The following is a 21077-nucleotide window of genomic DNA, read 5'->3' on the forward strand; positions in this document are numbered from 1 at the left end:
ATGTGCTACATTACCATTCTAGCGTTAAGAAATACGGTCGAAGAGGAAGACACATAACGTTCTGAAACCTCTATAAAACGTGAAAATGACAAGCATAATAACTACGACATGATTAATTAAGACGCTGAGCACTTCACTGTACACTACGTCTAAGTGAACGATGTTATGGCCTATACGGATAGATTTATAGGAGTTGGACAAAAATATGGTATATGAAGATGGTATCTGTTCTTTCGGACATGCTCGAAAGAACAGATACCATCTACTTTTAGTTAAGGCTAACCGGCCATTGATCTCATTTTCTGTGTGGATGCACACGTATTGCCCAAACTCTTACGGGACTCGATATGATTGTCTGCCACGAGTAATGAGTGTAATGGGTAGGGGCACTACGAATGTTGTGTGTGGGCATTAAGTTGGGAATGTGGGTCTCACGGGGAGCGTGCAAGGGATAAGTTCCTGCCGTTGTACTATCCTCTGTGCCCTCGGTGGCTCAGATGGACAGAGCGTCTGCCATGTAAGCAGGAGATCCTGGGTTCGAGTCCCGGTCGGGGCACACATTTTCCTTTGTCCCCGGTGATGTATATCAACGCCTGTCGGCAGCGTAGGGTCTTGATTTGGCTCAGATGGTTGAAATGGCTCTAAGCATTATGGGACTTAACATCTAAAGTCATCAGTCCCCTAGAACTTAGAACTACTTAAACCTAACTAAGGACATCACACACATCCATGCCTGAGGCAGGATTCGAACCTGCGACCGGAGCGGTCGCACGGTTCCAGACTGAAGCGCCTAGAACCAATAGGCCACACCGGCCGGCGGTCTTGATTTAATTATCATTTCAAAATATGGTAAGACCGCGAGAAACGCGCGGTTGAGCATAAATACAGATGCCACCCAAGTCTGCAGGTTGCGCTGTTGTATATGACCACGAAAGACACCTGTGCAATGTCACCAATACGTTGCAGATGTCAGTCGTGGTCAGAACAATGTCCTGTGTGGTTGTGAGTGCATCATATCGGAGGTGAGTGAGTTGGGGACGTGAGCAAGTGGTTGGTCTTCGTATGGTGTTTGCTTGCGTAACCAGGTCAGCCGAATTGTTTAGTGTTTCAAGAGACGCCTATCAAAAATTTATGCCGCAAACAGGGCTTGCGGAAAAACTTCATTCGCTATGTTGCAACATGGACAAAAGTGTGTGTTGAGTGATCGCGGCGGACGGTCATTGAAGAGGAGTGGAACGAAAAATAAGAGAACGATAGCAGCAAATGTTACTGAAGAACTGAATGTCGCACTCGCGAACACTGTCAGCACCAAAACAACGTGAAGGGATCTTCATAAGGAGGAAGCTGCAGGGTGAGCTGGAATTCCAAATCCACTCATCTGTAATACAAAGGCCCTTGAGAGGAAAACGTGGTGCGAAGACATAAAACTTAACCTAAGCTCTATAGGTGGGGAAAAGTCGTTTGGTCCGATTAGTCTTGTTTCACACTGTTTCACATCTACAGCTACGTTATTACACTGCTATTCACAATAAAGTGCCTGGCAGAGGGTTCAATGAACCAACTTCGAGTTGTCTCTCTACCGTTCCACACTCTAACGGCGCGCGGGAGAAACGATCACTTAAATTTTTCTGTGCGAGCCCTGATTTCTCTTATTTTATCGTTATGATCATTTCTTCCTATGTAGGTGGGTGCCAACAGAATGTTTTCGCAATCGGAGGAGAAAACTGGTGATCGAAATTTCATGAGAAGATCCCGTCGCAACGAAAAACGCCTTTGTTTTAATGATTGCCACTCCAATCCGCGTATCATGTTTGTTGCACTGTTCCCCTATTTCGCGATAATACAAAACGAGCAGCCCTTCTTTGAACTTTTTCGATGTCATCCGCCAGTCCCACCTGATGCGGACCCCACACCGTACAGCAGTACTCCAGAATCTGGCAGACAAGCATGGTGTAAGCAGTCTCCTTGTAGAACTGTTGCACGTTTTAAGTGTTCTGCCAGTGAATCGCAGTCTTTGATTTGCTCTACCCAGAACATTATCTATGTGATCGTTTCAAATTAGGTTATTTGTTGCTGTAATCCTTAAGTATTTAGTTGAATTTACAGCCTTCAGGTGTGTGTGACTTATCGCGCAATCGAAATTTAGTGGATTTAGTACTCATGTGAATAACTTCACACTTTTCTTTATTCAGGGTCAAATGGCTCAAATGGCTCTGAGCACTAGGAGACTTAACTTCTAAGGTCATCAGTCCCCTAGAACTCAGAACTACTTAAACCTAACTAACCTAAGGACAGCACACATATCCATGCCCGAGGTAGGATTCGAACCTGCGACCGTAGCGGTCGCGCGGTTCCAGACTGTAGAGCTTAGAACCGCTCGGCCACGTCGGCCGGCTTATTCAGGGTCAACTGCCACTTTTCACATCATACAGATATCGTATCTAAATCATTTTGCAATTCGTTTTGGTCACCTTATGGTCTTACAAGACGGTAAATGACAGCATCATCTGCAAAAATCTAAGACGGAAACTCAGATTGTCTTCTATGTCGTTAATATAGATAAGAAACAACAGAGGGCCTATAACACTTCCTTTGGGAACGCCGGATATCACTTCTGTTTTACTCGATGACTTTTCGTCTGTTACCACGAACTGTGACCTTTCTGACAGAAAATCACGCATCCAGTCGCACAACTGAGGCGATATTCCGTAGGCATGCAGTTTTGTTAGAAGACGCTTGTGAGAAACGGTGTCGAAATGCTTCTGGAAATCTAAAAATATGGAATAATTATCGATAGTACTCATTACTTCATGAATATAATGAGCTAGTTGTGTTTCACAAGAACGATATTTTCTGAATCCGTGCTCACTATGTGTCAATGAATCGTTTTCTTCGAAGAAATTCGTAATGTTCGAACATGGTATATGTTCCAAAACCTTACTGCGAAACGACGTTAGTGATATGGGCCTGTAATTCGGCCGATTACTCCATTTCCCTTTTTAGGTATTGTTGTGACTCGAGCAATTTTCCATTTTTTAGGTAAGGAACTTTCTGTGAGCGAGCGGTTGTATATAATTGCTAAATATGTAGCTATTGTATCAGCATACACTGAAAGGAACCTGACTGGTGTACAATTTGGGCCAGAGACCTTGCCTTGGTGATTTAAGCTGCTTTGCTACACCGAGGATATCTACTTCTATGTTTCTCATGTTGGCATTTGTTCTTGATTGAAATTCAGGAATATTTACTTCGTCTTCCAACTTATGGCCGAGTGTACGTCCCAAGAAGGAAATATAGCGGGGATTCGGTGATGATTTGGGCAGCAATGTCGTGTTATTCCATAGGCCTCAGGGTTACTCTGCATAGAAGCATTACTGCAAGCATTATGTGACCAGTTTGGCTGATCGAGTCCACCCCTTGGAACAATGTTGGTTCCCAAATGGTGATGCTTTGTACCAAGTCGACAGGGTCCCTCTTCACACAACTCCCGTTGTCCAAGACTGGTTCTGTGAGCACAAGGATGAATTGTCGCACCTCCCCTGGACACCACAGTAATTCCGTTCAGAGATGACGGGAAGCTGTTTTGAATGCCAACGCTTTTCCTACACCGTTTTAACCATGGTAATTTGTTTGTGTTTCTGGTGTTTTCATATTTTTATGCACTCCACCATCCCGTCACCTGTGCGTATAATAAGAACCAGAAGACCGCTGTTGACAGCATGAACGACAGGTTTAAAAGGTCTAAAGAAAATTGCGGAAATTTTCAGTCAGATTTCAAATTGGTTCAAAGACTGTTAACTTGCTTTTAATGTACAGAAAGGTAACACTGCGCATTTCGCCAAACGACTTCAGTATCAGTGACGCACACTTAGAATAGCCAAGTCATACACTGTATCTAACAGTTCGTAGGAATATGGAATGATGACAAAGGTTCAGTCACAGGTAAGGCAAGTGGCAAACTTCGGTCCGTAGGCAGGAAAATAAGGAAAATGCTGTCGGTCTACAAAAGAGATTGCTGACTGATAATTCGTGCGTTCCATCTTAGAATGTCCTTCAAGTGCATGGGACCCATACCAGAGAGGAGTAATAAGGTATATTGAACGTGTACAAAGAAGGGCGCCACGAATTGTTACTGGTTTGTTTGACTCAATGGGGAAAGTCGCGGAAACGTTGAAAAACTGAATCGCCATACTCTTGAAGATAGACACAAACTGTCCCACGAAGACCTGCTTACAAGATTTCAATAACCAATATGACGTGAAGTACCGAGAAATATTCTTCATCCACCTACGTATCGTCCTCGTACGGATCGACAGGACAAAAGTCAGAGTAATTATGGGATATACATAGGCAGCTCTACATGTACATCGACATACATACTCCGCAGGCTACCGTACGGTCCGTGGTGGAGGGTTCCCTGTGCCACTATTAGTCATTTTCTTACCTGTTCCACTCGTAAATAGAGCGAGGGAAAGACTGTCTATAGCCTCCGTTTGAGCCCTAATTCCTCGTATCTTATCTTCGTGCTCCTTTCATGAAATGTATGTCACTGGCAGTAGAATCGTTCTGTAGTCAGCTTCAAATTCCAGCATTCTAAATTTTCTCAATAGTTTCCTTCGAAAAGAATGTCGCCTTACCTCCTGGGATTCCCATTTTAGTTCCTGAAGCGTCTCCGTAATATTTGCGTATTGTTCGAACCTACCGGAAACAAATCTAGCAGTCCGCCTCTGAATTGCTTCGATGTCTTCCTTTAATCCGACCTGGTACTGATCCCAAATACTCGAGCAGTAGTCAAGAATGGGTCCCACTAGCATCCTGTATGTGGTCTCCTTTACAGATGAACCACACTTTCCCAAAATTCTCCGAACAAACAGAACTCGACCATTCGCCTTCCCTACCACAATCCTCACCCATTCGTTCCATTTCATATCGCTTTGCAACGTTACGACTAGATATTTAAACGATGTGAATGTGTCAAGCAAGACACTAATAATGCTGTATCCGAACATAATGGGGTTATTTTCCTACTCATCCCCATTAACTTAAATTGTTCTACATTTAGAGCTAGCCACCATTCATCGTACTCCGTCTTCATGCCACGAGTGGCCTACCTGGACCATCCGACCGCCGTGTCATCCTCAGGGGAGGATGTGGATAGGAGGGTCGTGGGGTCAGCACACCGCTCTCCTGGTCGTTATGATGGTATTCTTGACCGAAGCCGCTCCTATTCGATCGAGTAGCTCCTCAATTGGCATCACGAGGCTGAGTGCACCCTGAAAAATGGCAACAGCGCATGGCGGCCTGGATGGTCACCCATCCAAGTGCCGACCACGCTCGACAGCGCTTACCTTCGGTGATCTCACGGGAACCGTTGTATCCACTGCGGCAAGGCCGTTGCCACACCATTCATCGCACCAGCTAGAAATATCGGCATTCTTTCCGCGCTTCATATGCGATTTGAGTGAGAAAGAACCCTAATATGGCAGGACACTTAGAAAATGTAACAGACCTACTAAGGAGACTCCCTACACTACGCTTGTCCATCCTCTTTCAGAATACTGCTGCGCGGTGTGGGATCCTTACCAGATAGGACTGACGGAGTACATCGAAAAAGTTCAAAGAAAGCAGCACGTTTTGTATTATCGCGAAATATAGGAGAAAGTGTCACAGAAATGATACAGGATTTGGGTTGGAAGTCATTAAAAGAAAGGCGTTTTTCGTTGCGACGGAATCTTCTCACGAAATTCCAATCACCAGCTTTCTCCTCCGAATGCGAAAATATTTTGTTGACGCCGACCTACATAGGAAGGAACGATCATCATGATAAAATAAGGGAAATCAAAGCTCGTACGGAAGATATAGGTGTTCATTCTTTCCGCACGGTATACGAGATTGGAATAATAGAGAATTGTGAAGGTGGTTCGATGAACCCTCTGCCAGGCTCTTAAATGTGATTTGCAGAGTATCCATGTAGATGTAGATGTAGATGTAAATGGGGTACCTTGTGCCTTCTGCCATGTACTTGACAAAAAACACTACCCATTACCACGCATAATTTGATGCATTCAAAAGACCTTCGAGTGGTCTCGGAATTAATCAATACAGGTCCTGTATGGTTTTCAAGGGAATCTTGTAGCATACTTACTGCAAGATAGTGGCAAGTTCAGGTAAAGATGATGGAGGTGGATAGTGATCACACGCCCTTCTCTCGAAAGTAGACCACAAAGGCTCAATAGCATTGAGATCTCGTGTCTGTGGTGGTCAGGGGAGATGCGACAATTCACCCTCGTGCTCACAGAATCAGTCCTGGACGATGCGAGCTGTGTGAACAGGGCCGTGTCGTCTTGGAACACAGCATCACCGCTGGGGAACAAACATTGTACCATGGGACGGACCTGATCAGCCGAAATGGTCGCATAATCCTTGACAGTAATGTGACTGTGCAGAGTAACCGTGGGGCACATGGAATGCCACGCTATGGCTGCCCACATCATCACAGAACCAGCAGCAGGAGGTACTGACAGGAAGCCTCGCCCCGCTATGTTCTAATCTTGGGACGTAAACTCGGCCGGAAGTTGGAAAAAGTGTGAAAGAACACGCCCCCGACCAAATGACATGATGAATTAAGACTCACTATAGGTTAAACTTTAAAATAAATGACCATTTAGCGTCAGTGGAAACGAAATATTTGTGCATTGCGGCAAAGGCCTAGTTATCGCTCATAATCAGTTATACTGCAATCTTGTAGAGAGAGAGAGAGAGAGAGTGAAACATTAAATGAATTTTAGCTCTTTTTTTTTCCCTTCTCCCTTTAGTAGCTTTCTTTAGAGATCTAACCGAAGTTGACAGTTATTAGATATATTATTGAAAGGCAGCGCTAGATTTACGTGTAATTGTATAGGTATACGTAGATATAGGGACATTCTCATCGTTATCACACATGGAGTTTCAGCTCAAATATTAATTATGCTCAAGTTTCATTGTTAAGTTTTGGTATATTGATAACACACCGAGTATGTATAACTCATGTTACGAAGATCTGCATTAGCAAGTTCATTGACACTTAGTGAAATGTTCAAATGTGTGTGAATTTCTAAGGGACCAAACTGCTGAGGTCATCGGTCCCTAGACTTACAAACTACTTAAACTTACTTAAACTAACTTATACTAAGAACAACACACACATCCATGCCCGAGGGAGGACTCGAACCTCTGGCGGGAGGGATACTTAGTCACTCTGCTTGAACTGAAACGCAGCCTTTTTCACTTACTTAAACGGTTAACATTACTGTGTTTTATAATTGTGTTTTCATATTCAGCTGGATGAAATGAATGAGTGAGTGTGTGAGAACTTCATTGGCTATATATTTACAACTGAAGACGTGATACACTGCAATGAAACAGTACAGAGTGAACAAATGCTTTTTTTCCTATTTATTTTGACAAAACAGTAATGGGTGAGAAAATAGTGATTCGAGTTTTAGTTAAAGAGTTATAGTAAGTTAGTTAATAACGGCGTTGGTAAGCATTTCTAAACGTTTCGGTCAGACACTGTATTTTCGTGGGTAGATTGTTAAGGACTTTTCTTTCATCCCTTTCTGCGCCAAAATTAAATTCATTAAAGGGTGACAGAGCATTTTTTTCCATCTAGTGCTGTACTGTTATTCTCAAACTCAGACAGTTATTTGGTAAAATATTTCATAAATAAATAAACGTACACTGAGGCTGTAGTTAATATTCCCAGTTCCTTAAAGAGATGCCTCTAAGATTTTCGTCTGTGAACCCCACATATAATCTAATTACTATATTTTGTGCAGTAAACACTTTTAGCCGAAGTGGGGAGTTATCCCAGTATATTTTATCCCGGAGGATGTAAGTGAATTGAAAGTACGTCAAAAATTTCAACTCACTGACGTCGGTATTCCCAGGGTTGGCAATTATTCTACTGGAAAAAATAACCGAACTTAAAAGATTTAGTGGATCTACCATATGGATTTCCCTGGTTAAGTTTACATCAATATGCACAGCTAGGAACTTATAACTTCCTACACTGTTCATTGTTCCCTCTTGTATTATAGGAGGCTGGATATTTTTGGCAGTACAAAATTGGATATACTACATATTTTCAAAGGTGAAAGCTAGTCCATTTATGAAAACTCAGTCAGTAAATGTCACAGAAATATCATTCATTATTTTGCTGTTGATGCTCCCCTGCTTGGCTTTACAACAATGTTTGTGTCATCTGTGAACAGGTCTAATTGTGCCCTGATGCTTCAAATAAAATGGCAGATTATTAACAAAAAGCAAGAACGGTAGTGAGCCAGTGTTCGACTCAGGAATGTGCTGGTACGAATTCCATAAAAACAACTTGGGAATGGATCCGGGTGAAGGGTTAAAAATAAGGAAGATAGAGAAAAATATGTATGGAGAGAATAGTAAAAGAAGCTTACAGTGGGACGAGTGACAAAATAAAAAGTTTTGGTGCTTAGGGTACGACATGTGGTCCGTGATGGTTTACAGAAAGTCGCCTCTGAGACAGACAGATGTAGCATGCTATTGTCAGCACTGTCATTCCATAATACTGCACTTCAGTAAAATGTTTTTCCTCGAATTCTTTCAGGATCCCGTCTCTTCTTAGCGAGATTCATGGGATGCAGTTAACCTAATGCAATATAGCAACGACGTACTTGAAAAAACTGAAGTGTGTATATCTAATTAAAGCTACTTATTTCTTTGGAAAATGATGGTGCCACCAACATGTTCGATCAAACCTAGTCTATCAGCGTAAGTCCGTATATTATCATACGACCTGTTTTACGTAACTAAAATAAAGGGAAAATGGGAAATCTGTATTACTATACAAAGACAAATCATTGTTTAACATTGTTAACAAAAATCCTGAGAAGTAGTTGACCAATTTACTTCAGATTTTTACACGAAACTATAATAAATGTTTGGACGGAGATATGTTTAGTATATATACACTATATAAAGATACAATGTTATTAGCAAAAATGTCGGCCGATTTACGTCAAATTTTTAAACAAAAAACATTCCGACGGACATAGACAATGTATTTTTAATACATACGAGGCGTGTTTTTTAATTAAGTACCGTTTCGAAATAAAAACAGACGTGCTAAGATATCTCAATGATTTTATTTTTGCACGAAAGCCTGTACCTTAATCTACTTTTCTACATTATTTCCGTCTATATTGAGGCACTTGTCATAACGTTGTACCAGTTTTTGAAGACCCTCCTCATAGAAGTATGCCGCCTGACTTGTTAACCACTGCATCACTACTGCTTCGACTTCGTCATCGTCTTGAAGACGCTGACCGCCCAGGTGTTTCTTCAAATGCAGGAACAGATGGTAGTCACCGGGCGCAAGATTGGGGCTGTGCGGAGGATGATCTAGAGTTTCCCATCGAAAATATGTGATCTTTGGTCTGATTCGCCACATGCGGACGGGCATTGTCTTGCAGCAAAACGATGCCCTTGCTCAACTTCCATGCACTGTTGCTTTGATTCTGGTGTGACGTAGGCTACCTATGTAACAATTTGGCTTAAGAAATCATCAACGTCATTGTGGTACCGCTCAAGGAAAGTCAATGCACTGTTTAAACGTTTGGTTTTGTGCAAATCCGTCAACACTTTCGGTACCCAACGTGCGCACAATTTTCGGTAATTGAAGTGCTCGGTCACAATGCCAAACAAAACACTACGAGAAACATTAGGAAAGTCATCCCGATAGGAAGAAATCGTAAAGCCTCTGTTTTCTCTCACCTTATTGTCCACTTCCTGCACCAAACTTTCATTAACGACCGAAGGACGCCCATTCCGTTGTTCAAAAATGGTTCAAATGGCTCTGAGCACTATGGGACTTAACATCTATGGCCATCAGTCCCCTAGAACTTAGAACTACTTAAACCTAAGGACATCACACAACACCCAGTCATCACGAGGCGGAGAAAATCCCTGACCCCGCCGGGAATCGAACCCGGGAACCCGGGCGCGGGAAGCGAGAACGCTACCGCACGACCACGAGCTGTGGACCCACTCCGCTGCTCATCATGCACATTTGTGCGGCCATCTTTAAATACTCTCACCCACTTACTTACCATTCCATCACTCATAATGTTTCCTCCGTAAACTGCTCAGATCTCACGATGAATATCGATAGCTTTTAGGCCTTTAACACTAAGAAATCTTATAACAGCCAGTACTTCACAGTCGGCGGGACTCACGATTAGCCGGTCGGAGTGGCCGTGCGGTTCTAGGAGCTACAGTCTGGAACCGGGCGACCGCTACGGTCGCAGGTTCGAATCCTGCCTCGGGCATGGATGTGTGTGATGTTCTAAGTTATAGGCGACTGATGACCTCAGAAGTTAAGTCGCATAGCGCTCAGAGCCATTTGAACCAACTCACGATTATCGGAGGCATCTTAAACACTCAGTACACAACGTAAACAAGGAAGAATCAGATTGTAATGGCGTCAGTGCGCAGATTAAGGTACAGGCTTTCACGTAAAAATAAAATTATTGAGATATTTTAGCACGTCTTTTTTAATTTCAAAACGGCACTTACTTAAAAAACACTTTTTTAAGGACAAATCGATGTTTAATGTTGTTACCAAAAATCTCGAAAAGTTCTTGACCGATTTACTTCCACTTTTCACACAATATACCAATAAATTTTCATAGAGACGTAGGCTACATATTTTCTGAAGGGGCTCCGGAAAGGCTCAAAATCATGAAAAGTTCAATTTTTACTTTTTTGCTTTTTCTGAATCTGCAGACTATTACCTTTTAATAGATATATAATTTATTCAATTCCGAAGACTACAACTATTTTAAATTTTTTTTTGAAATGTGTTCTACATGGGCGTGACCCACTGTGGCGCTGTTAAACTGCTGTCAAATGGTGTTATTATTAACGTCCGTGTTCATCAGGTACATTTTACTGATGTGAGATAAAGTATGTGTTGTGGCTAACCTGTGATGGTTCAATATATATCGCTGGTGTGATTGTCGATTGTTTCATGTTTATTTACTCTGTCGTTATGTCGAAAATATTCGTAATTAATTCTGTTCCTTGAGTCTCTGTTTTGTTGAAGTATAATAATGAGTAAAAGTAAAGTTATTAGAAATCCTCTGAAGGCTTTAAAGAAAAGGAGAAATGTTGGAAAGCCAAAGGTATGTGTTATTACTGTAAACAATAAAGACGATAACCAAGTGAGTGAACCTAACCTCTCACGTACACCTGCCCATAGCAGTCAAAGTGGGAAAGAAAATACTTCACAGAAGAGGCTTGGTTCAATGAGAGAAAACTATGAATGTTTTATGGGCGAATCGGATGTGAATGAAATATTTGATATGTCGGTTCTCAAAGGAATTTTTTCAAACTGTGTAAGATGTATTCATTGTAGTGAAGTTGGTCTGGAACTCTCCATAATAAAGCACGTAGGACTTGCTAGTGAAATACAACTGAAATGTAATAAGTGTTCATACATGACCACCTTTTGGAACAGTGTTGCAGTAACTGCAACTGAAGAAAATGGTAGCAAAATCTACGAACACAACAACGAGCGATGCTTGCTTTAGACAAGGAACGCCTTCGGGCTGCAGACAGGGCTGTAAAGAGTCTAGAAATACAAGCAAGAGTAAACAGGAGGAGGAACAAGAGGAAGCTGGAGGAGGAGTTTGCAGAGGATGAAGATAATCCATCCTATGGACCTGGAATGCACTAAAAAGTTAATCCAATCTTTGTCGCTCGATTCCCAAAACTTTTATTTTCTCATACTAATTACATGTTTTCTAAGGATCTTCCAAACATATTGGTTTCAAACTTTCAGTAAATGTTACACAGTACCTTCTGCATAATTTAACACAGCCTTTTTCCAAAAAACTGTATATTTTTGAATATATAAATAAAAAATTGCAAAAAAATGTTGTGAATTTTCATTACAATTGAAAAAAATCATCTTTAATAACTAAACTAAAATTTTGTAAAATCCCTGTGTTAAGTTGTAGCCCATATTCCAATAAATAATCTGTAAAAAGTTCAACTTCCTACCTCAAATATTTTGTGAGGAAAGATGTAATTTATAAGCGATATTTTAACATTGCAAGTATAGGGCGTTCCGGAGCCCCTTAATATACGTAATATATAAACATATATGTACTATATAAAGGGGTAACATAAAGGTCTTGACCAATTTATCTGAAATTTTTACACGATACACTAATAAGTTAAGTGCTTAAGGTACTCAGTGCATGGCAAAATGGCGCTATCCAAAACCGGCGCCGAGGCAACTGCAGTACAGCACGGGCCTAGATGACAGGGGTTAACGAGGGCTCCGGGGATGTGCAAAAGCAAATATACGCTCTACTGTTGAGGAACTGACCGCCCAGAGGAACCAAGGGGCTACCATCAATGTTTCCTCAACGACCGTTCAGCGAACGTTGCTGCGTATATAGGTCAGGTTCCTGCACCCAGGCTGACTGCTCTTCAGCGGCGACGAAGACTGTAATTTGCAGGCCAATAGCGCTCGTGGACGTCCACCGAGTGGCGACAGGTGGCCTTTTCAGACGATGACGTTTTGTGCACCATCGTACACATGACCATTGGCGTGTACGGCGTGAAATACCTGAAAGCAAACATCGTGCAACAATCGTCGAAAGGGTCCAGGCCTGAGGTGTGAGCATTACGGTCTGGGGAATGCCTTCGTGTCATTCCCTGTGTGATCTCGTCATTATGGAAGGCACAATGGATCAACACAAGTATGCATCTATCCTTGGGGACTACGTCTACCCTCCATATGGTCTGTTTTTCCTCGACACGATGGCATCTACCACCAGGACAATACAGCGTGTCACACAGCTCACTTAATATGTGCTTGGTACGAAGAGCAGGAGGATAAGTTTACCGTATCCCCTCTCCAACAAACTCCCCGGATTTAAACGCGAATGAGAATCTGAGGAACAACCTCAATCGGGCTGTTCGCACCATGGATCTTCAACCAAGAAACCTAGTGCAGCTGGTCACGGCATTGGAGTTGGCATCACTCCACAGCCATTTCTGTACCTTTCAGAGCCTCATTGACTCTCCTCCAGCACCTCAGGCTCCAGTCCACGCTGCAAAAGGTAGTTACTCGGGCTTTTGGCAAGTGGTTACGTTAATGAGAACGGGTAGTGTGCAATATCCGATGATTCTTAATGTTTTTCATCCATTCTACTGTGCTCCTTTCATCTTTCTAAAGAAAAGGATTGAATATCTCGCCATCCACGATTTCGTTGGAGACTCAGTTCACACTGGACAAAAGAAACTTGCTGACATTAAGGTAAACCATGGTAGCCGCTACAATTATATGGCGGGGCGGAGATTTGAACCACTATTATCCTGCCAGACCAGTGGAATAGCGATCGAATCTCATTGCTCGGATCATATATGTAAGTTTCTGCATAGAGTAGTCGAATATACGGGAAAGAGTAACAAAGCCGTTAACTTCAAATAGCTCCCGAACCGTTGATGATATCGACACAAGGTTTTCACAAGCAGTCGACACTACTAAACGGGTAAAACAGCAAACTCTGAAAAGTGCACAGTCGCAAATGCAGGATGCCTTTGTAACGGTTTCCAGGCAACAAAAGTTTGATTTTCAATTTTTCATTCAGTTACTGACCTAATTTAAAAGTTGAAATGTTGTCATAATCCGCTCATTAAGAGCAGTAATCTTTTATTAAAGATTTAACGCAATAAGTGAAATATTACAATTAGAAACTGTGTACGTGTCTGTAGGCAGTGCTATTCAAAAAGTCTCTTACAAAGTTTCGTCCAGTAAGTGGACGATAAAGACTGCCAGTCTGGCAACACTGTGATCACGTGTACGGTAACTACCTCTGTCCGCTGTGCAGTTGGTGCAGTGGATAGCGTTTTGGGCTATCATACAGGAGGTCGAGCGTTCGACTTTGGGTCCACGCTTACTTGTTTTTATTTGCTAAAAGTAGTCTGCCTGTTACGGTATCTGGTGTTTTAATCGCCATACAGTGTTTACAATGGGTCTTCTACAAAACGTTTGCAGTTATGTACTACGTACAAAGAAATGGAAATACAATCGTTTTCATTGGTCAACTTTTAAAGCAACCTTTTGCACGTCGTGGACGAGAATTGTTTCGCACCACTGCATCTAGTAGGTTCCAAACTCGTTTTGTGTATACCCTTCCCCAATGGTCCCATTGATTAATACCAACTATTATTCTTGCCACGTTCAGGTGCACTATATTTTGCTAGCGCCTTATGTCACCATTAGGGCTAGGAACGCGATTTGCAAATAATTCCAATGGGACAATTGAGGGAGGGTACACAGAAAACAGGTTTGGAATCCAGTAGGTGCAGTGGCGCGAAACAATTCGCGTCCACGATGTGCAAAAGGGTTCTTTAAAAATTGACCAATGAAAACAATTGTACTTCCGTTTCAGTGTTCGCAGTACGTAACTGCAAATGTTTTGTAGAAGATCCACTGTAATCGCTGTATGACGAGTAAGTTACCAGATGCCGTTCCACGCAAACTACTTTTAGCAAATACAAATAAATAAGCCTTATACCAACTCGAACCCTCGACCTCCTACACGATAAACCGAAACGCTATTTACTGCGCCAACTAGACAGAACCGCGCGACCGCGCAACGGTCGCTGGTTCGAATCCTGCCTCAGGCATGGCTGTGTGTGATGTCCTTAGGTTAGTTAGGTTTAAGTAGTTCTAAGTTCTAGGGGACTGATGACCTCAGATGTTAAGTCCCATAGTGCTTAGAACCATTTGATTTGAACATATTTTTTCTGAATTTTCGGATAACGCAGATGACCTACGTTCCCACCTAGTTCAGATGAAAGAGGCTCCACTCTACTTATGGATTTTATGTCTAGCATATCCTCAGTGTATTTCTGTGAAAGGTTCAATTACAAACCGAAACAAACGCCATGGTCAGAAATTCTGTTAATAAAACACATTGTTCGATTAAAAAAAATGTTGCTCCAACAACTCGTTATTTAAAAACGCTGCGAACACTGATTATACCGGGCTTTTACAACCTTTTGCTGCTCGAGAGGACCTCCATTAAACACGAATGATCGTAGGACACTGAAACTTTGTGAAAATATTTGTAAGAATATGTGGAAGAGAAATAACAAATAAACCATTGACAGGGAAACATTTTAATTTCCATATGAGCGGGTAACATTTGTTAACTACGTAGCCTGTTTACTTCCAGTTTACAAACGTTTCTCAGTGTACCAACCGTCTGCATCCACAACACCTGGAACTGCGCTAGAGATTTCTCTACTGCTGTCCAAATCAACGGTGGCAGGATGAACTGGAGATCGGGATTAATGAGAGTCTGATAAACGAGATTTACTATACTGCACAACACCCACTGTATACGCTGTCACGTCGCTGAAAATCATAAGAAGAATTATACTACTGCCATTTAAAAGTACGTAGTTCGATTGATACGGTCTCAGAACTACAGAAGTAACAATTAATTGTCATCATTTGTTCGCTTCTTCCCATAGTACCACTTACAGGAAACTTCGCATTTCAGTAACATCTGCGTTTCCGGGAGTATTGATCGGCTGACTCAAGATGTATAAGTTCATATGTAAGAGACATGGAGAGCCATTTAGGAGGAACAGTCTGATCGCACGTTTGAGGGACTCTCTCACAAAATGAGAATGTTTATCTCGGAGTCGATAACGGCGTTGGAAGGTCAGTAAGCCGTGCTCTGTACATCCTGTCACGTCGTCAGTGGGAACGTGACTCAGAGCTTGGTGTGTGTGTGTGTGTGTGTGTGTGTGTGTGTGTCTTGTGATCGCAGTCGTGCCGCAGAGGTGTGGGAGAGGTGTGTCCGCGTCGGACCAATAACGAGCGAGGTCGCTACTTACGTCACCCACCTCGCCTCACAGATGTAAACAAGCGGCTCTGGCAACAGCATTCTCGATTTCTCCACGTACTGTATAATGTGTAGCGGTAAGGGGACTCTAATCACGAGGTATAATGTGTCTGTCGGGGGTCTTGTCAACAACTGAGTCTCAGGGTCACGTAACACCTCCCACAAATATGAAATACATTTTGAGATTCGTAACTGTACCAAAATATGCTGGCAACAGGAGATGCGGACGCAACGGGACTCCGTATAAAAACATCCGTTAAACAGCATGAGCACCACTGCCATATAGTTCACTGATTTTTGTAGTTCGTGGTTGACTTCTGGAAAATATCATTGTTAAAAACTGCGAGAAAACCGAGAACTGCATAGACGAAGTTTCCGTTTACCCAGTTAGCTGATGAGAAGCACTATTTCTACAATGCCGCGATACGTGGCTACGCAAGCTAAGATATGCAGCAGTCAATCTCAATTTGACTTATGCATGGTGTACCATAATAAATAGCGAAAACTGATACAGGCGAAAGTATGCGAGAGTAGAAACAACATACATTCCAATAAATACTGTTTCAGCTGACGAGCCGTTTGCTAGCAGCTGCGGATGTGTGGTTTCGAGGTGCCCATTGACTTCACTATGAAATACACTCCTGGAAATTGAAATAAGAACACCGTGAATTCATTGTCCCAGGAAGGGGAAACTTTATTGACACATTCCTGGGGTCAGATACATCACATGATCACACTGACAGAACCACAGGCACATAAACACAGGCAACAGAGCATGCACAATGTCGGCACTAGTACAGTGTATATCCACCTTTCGCAGCAATGCAGGCTGCTATTCTCCCATGGAGACGATCGTAGAGATGCTGGATGTAGTCCTGTGGAACGGCTTGCCATGCCATTTCCACCTGGCGCCTCAGTTGGACCAGCGTTCGTGCTGGACGTGCAGACCGCGTGAGACGACGCTTCATCCAGTCCCAAACATGCTCAATGGGGGACAGATCCGGAGATCTTGCTGGCCAGGGTAGTTGACTTACACCTTCTAGAGCACGTTGGGTGGCACGGGATACATGCGGACGTGCATTGTCCTGTTGGAACAGCAAGTTCCCTTGCCGGTCTAGGAATGGTAGAACGATGGGTTCGATGACGGTTTGGATGTACCGTGCACTATTCAGTGTCCCCTCGACGATCACCAGTGGTGTACGGCCAGTGTAGGAGATCGCTCCCCACACCATGATGCCGGGTGTTGGCCCTGTGTGCCTCGGTCGTATGCAGTCCTGATTGTGGCGCTCACCTGCACGGCGCCAAACACGCATACGACCATCATTGGCACCAAGGCAGAAGCGACTCTCATCGCTGAAGACGACACGTCTCCATTCGTCCCTCCATTCACGCCTGTCGCGACACCACTGGAGGCGGGCTGCACGATGTTGGGGCGTGAGCGGAAGACGGCCTAACGGTGTGCGGGACCGTAGCCCAGCTTCATGGAGACGGTTGCGAATGGTCCTCGCCGATACCCCAGGAGCAACAGTGTCCCTAATTTGCTGGGAAGTGGCGGTGCGGTCCCCTAACCAACTGTGTAGGATACTACGGTCTTGGCGTGCATCCTTGCGTCGCTGCGGTCCGGTCCCAGGTCGACGGGCACGTGCACCTTCCGCCGACCACTGGCGACAACATCGATGTACTGTGGAGACCTCACGCCCCACGTGTTGAGCAATTCGGCGGTACGTTCACCCGGCCTCCCGCATGCCCACTATACGCCCCCGCTCAAAGTCCGTCAACTGCACATACGGTTCACGTCCACGCTGTCGCGGCATGCTACCAGTGTTAAAGACTGCGATGGAGCTCCGTATGCCACGGCAAACTGGCTGACACTGACGGCGGCGGTGCACAACTGCTGCGCAGCTAGCGCCATTCGACGGCCAACACCGCGGTTCCTGGTGTGTCCGCTGTGCCGTGCGTGTGATCATTGCTTGTACAGCCCTCTCGCAGTGTCCGGAGCAAGTATGGTGGGTCTGACACACCGGTGTCAATGTGTTCTTTTTTCCATTTCCAGGAGTGTATTATCACAGACAGCACAAACATATTTCCGATTACATCATCATCACTGGCTGTGGATGTGTGGCATGCATCGCAGTCGAGTCGGCAGAAGACTTGTACAACACAGTCCTTTATTTCATAGGCGTATTGTAGCAGTCTCGTGACTGAGCCAAGTTTTTGTTCCTGTATTTGTTGTGTTTTCGCCGGCTCTCTGCTCGCTCAAACACGTAATAAAGGGCTTGTACACTCCCCCCTTTCCTCAAAATGTTTGAAGCTACACATGTCTCCGACATAAGCAGATTTCACTTATAAGATTTTTGCCTTACTTTAGGAACATGCAGTAATACCTTTGATCTAGTATCTTTCTTTTCTGTCAGCTATTTCCATATCTCTGACGATACAACCGTAAAAAATTCGCTGACATGTATGCCATTTGATTTTTAGACGTTGACCATGCCATGTCATGTGCTGTTTTATTTTAAATGTGAACCAACGGATTTAGCGTGGCTGACGATAGCACGGATGCAAGGACCAGACCAAGTGTCGCATTTGTCATTTTACAGGCGGAATTCACGTCTAAGTAAACTGTAACGTATTTGACAGTAATAACAAATGTAATCCTAATATTAATACATGGAACACCGAAAATTGAAGTACCTAATATTATTATCAATTATATGAGGAGCCCAATGAAGCTAGTATAATCGAAAAGATACTTTCCATAGATATGCACAAAGAAAATCATGTGCGTACGTAGCTCTCACGAGAGGTAGAAGAAAGCATATATAAAGAAACGAAAAAAGTTCTCGTCTGTATCTCACATTGTACCAACTTCTACCCACTTATCAATCAGTAGCAATGGTAGAAATGACACATGAATATAACAACTTCGCGTGAAATCGCGTTCATGTTAAAATGTTGCGGGTGGTTCATCTGCAGTAACATTCGCTTACCGGTCAGCTGCAATGATACAACTGCTACGTCGTTGATGCTGTCAACAGTGGAAAATGAAATATTGTAGTAACAAAGCCTTCTGGGGCAACACAGACTGTACATAACGTTGTTTCTTGGGCTCGTTTTTTCGCTTAAAATGGTTCAAATGGCTCTGAGCACTATGGGACTTAACTTCTAAGGTCATCAGTCCCCTAGAACTTAGAACTACTTAAACCTAACTAACCTAAGGACATCACACACATCCATGCCCGAGGCAGGATTCGAACCTGCGACCGTAGCGGTCGCGCTGTTCCAGACTGTAGCGCCTTTAACCGCTTGGCCACCACGGCCGGCTTTTCGCTTACGATATACTTTTGTGTAAGAGTAAACGGCGCTAATTTTCTGTTCATTTGCTGCCTTTGGCACAAAAATTAAAGTAAGTTCCCGATTTTTAATTTCTTTATTTAGAATAATTGCGACTTCTCTTATTATGTGGAAACTAAATTTGTTTTAGGCTGTGCCTCGAAGAACAACGAATCGGACTGCAAGACAAACAGCTAGAGACACACAAATTTCCCGTAGACAAAATAAAAGGGAATAATATGGATACTGATAATGATAATTCTATTGTTGTTTTCAAAGACACATTTAAATGTGCACTGAACGTAATTCCAAATAATATAACTGGGAGTTATGCAGATTTTGAAATTCAAAACTTTTCACAAGCGGTTACTTTACATGATACAACGGCATTCACATTGTGTTGTCATAAGAGAAAAATTAATCTGCCGTTAACGCAACATTATTTTTCAACGCATTGTATCAATAACTCACATCAATTAAACGAACAACTGAACTATTTCAGAAATATTCGTAGCTACACCGAGCATTTGCTATGGTCATTTCCGTGTCTGCAATTTTCAGACACAGTTTTACGTGGGCTGTATCACTGCAAGATACACGACAGCTTCTGCCGTAAATCGGATTCAGTGACTTCTGCATATCGTCGCTCACCTCGTTATGCGCAGTTATGCAGGATGTATCCAAAAGAATCATCCGATTTGGCACGTCCATATTTCTGAAACTAATAAACATATGCAATGAATTTTGTTTTTTGATGAAAGGGAAACTCAAAAAGTTTTTTTTCCCACACCTTTTTCATAGGTGTTCAATATGCCCCCTTGAAAAGCACGGCATATGTCAGTGCGATATTCAAATTGTTCCCACACTATAGCGAACATGTCTTGAGTTAAGCTTCCACAGCTGCTGTTGAGCGATGTCTCAGTTCATTCATTGTTGTTGGTAACGGAGGCACATGAACAGAGTTTTTTATAAACCCCCACAATAAATAATCACATCCAATCAGATCCAGTGGCGTTGGAGGCCAGTAATGTAAGGCTGAATCATTTGTTCCAATGCGACCGATTCATCGTTCCAGTAATCCTTTGATTTAAAAATTCCCGCACTTCCTGATGCCAGTGTGGCTCTGAGCACTATGGTCATCAGTCCCCTAGAACTTAGAACTACTTAAACCTAACTAACCTAAGGACATCACACAACACCCAGTCATCACGAGGCAGAGAAAATCCCTGACCCCGCCGGGAATCGAACCCGGGACGCCGTGCTCGGGAAGCGAGAACGCTACCGCGAGACCACGAGCTGCGGTCCGATGCCAGTGTGGCGGTGCCCTATTCTTTTGATAAATGAAGTCTTTCGAATCAATATCTATGTGTGAAAAAATAACGTTCTTGAGCATATCGAGACATGTGCTTCGTGTAACAGTGTTCTGGGCAAATAAAAATGGACCATACACCTTTTCCCGTGAAACTGCAAAATGCACATTAAATTTTGGAGACTCCCTCTCATGTTGTGCAACTTCATGTGGTTGTTCTGTACCTCATACTCTCACATTATGACGGTTCATGTTTCCATTTAAATGGAATGTTGCCTCGTCACTAAATACTAAGTGTGAAAGAATACTGTCATCCTTCATCTTGCCAAGAACGAAATTACAGAACTTCACACGTTGTTGTTTGTGACCCTCACGAAAAGCTTGCAGTAGCTGAATTTTGTATGGTTTCACGTGTAAACTTCGACGCAGCAGTACACGCCAGACGGTCATCGGTGGCATGTTGAGCTGCACGGCGAATGGATCTCTGC

At 43.1% G+C, this 21077-nt stretch overlaps 1 non-coding gene across 1 annotated transcript; it reads left to right on the plus strand.

The window, feature by feature from the left end:
• Window positions 1–481: 481 nt before the first annotated feature.
• On the plus strand, window positions 482–556 carry Trnat-ugu. Its single transcript has one exon. It is a non-coding gene; the product is annotated as a tRNA-Thr (tRNA).
• Window positions 557–21077: the final 20521 nt, after the last annotated feature.

Source organism: Schistocerca piceifrons, chromosome 2 (genome assembly GCF_021461385.2).
Source record: "Schistocerca piceifrons isolate TAMUIC-IGC-003096 chromosome 2, iqSchPice1.1, whole genome shotgun sequence".
Classification (NCBI taxonomy): domain Eukaryota; kingdom Metazoa; phylum Arthropoda; class Insecta; order Orthoptera; family Acrididae; genus Schistocerca; species Schistocerca piceifrons.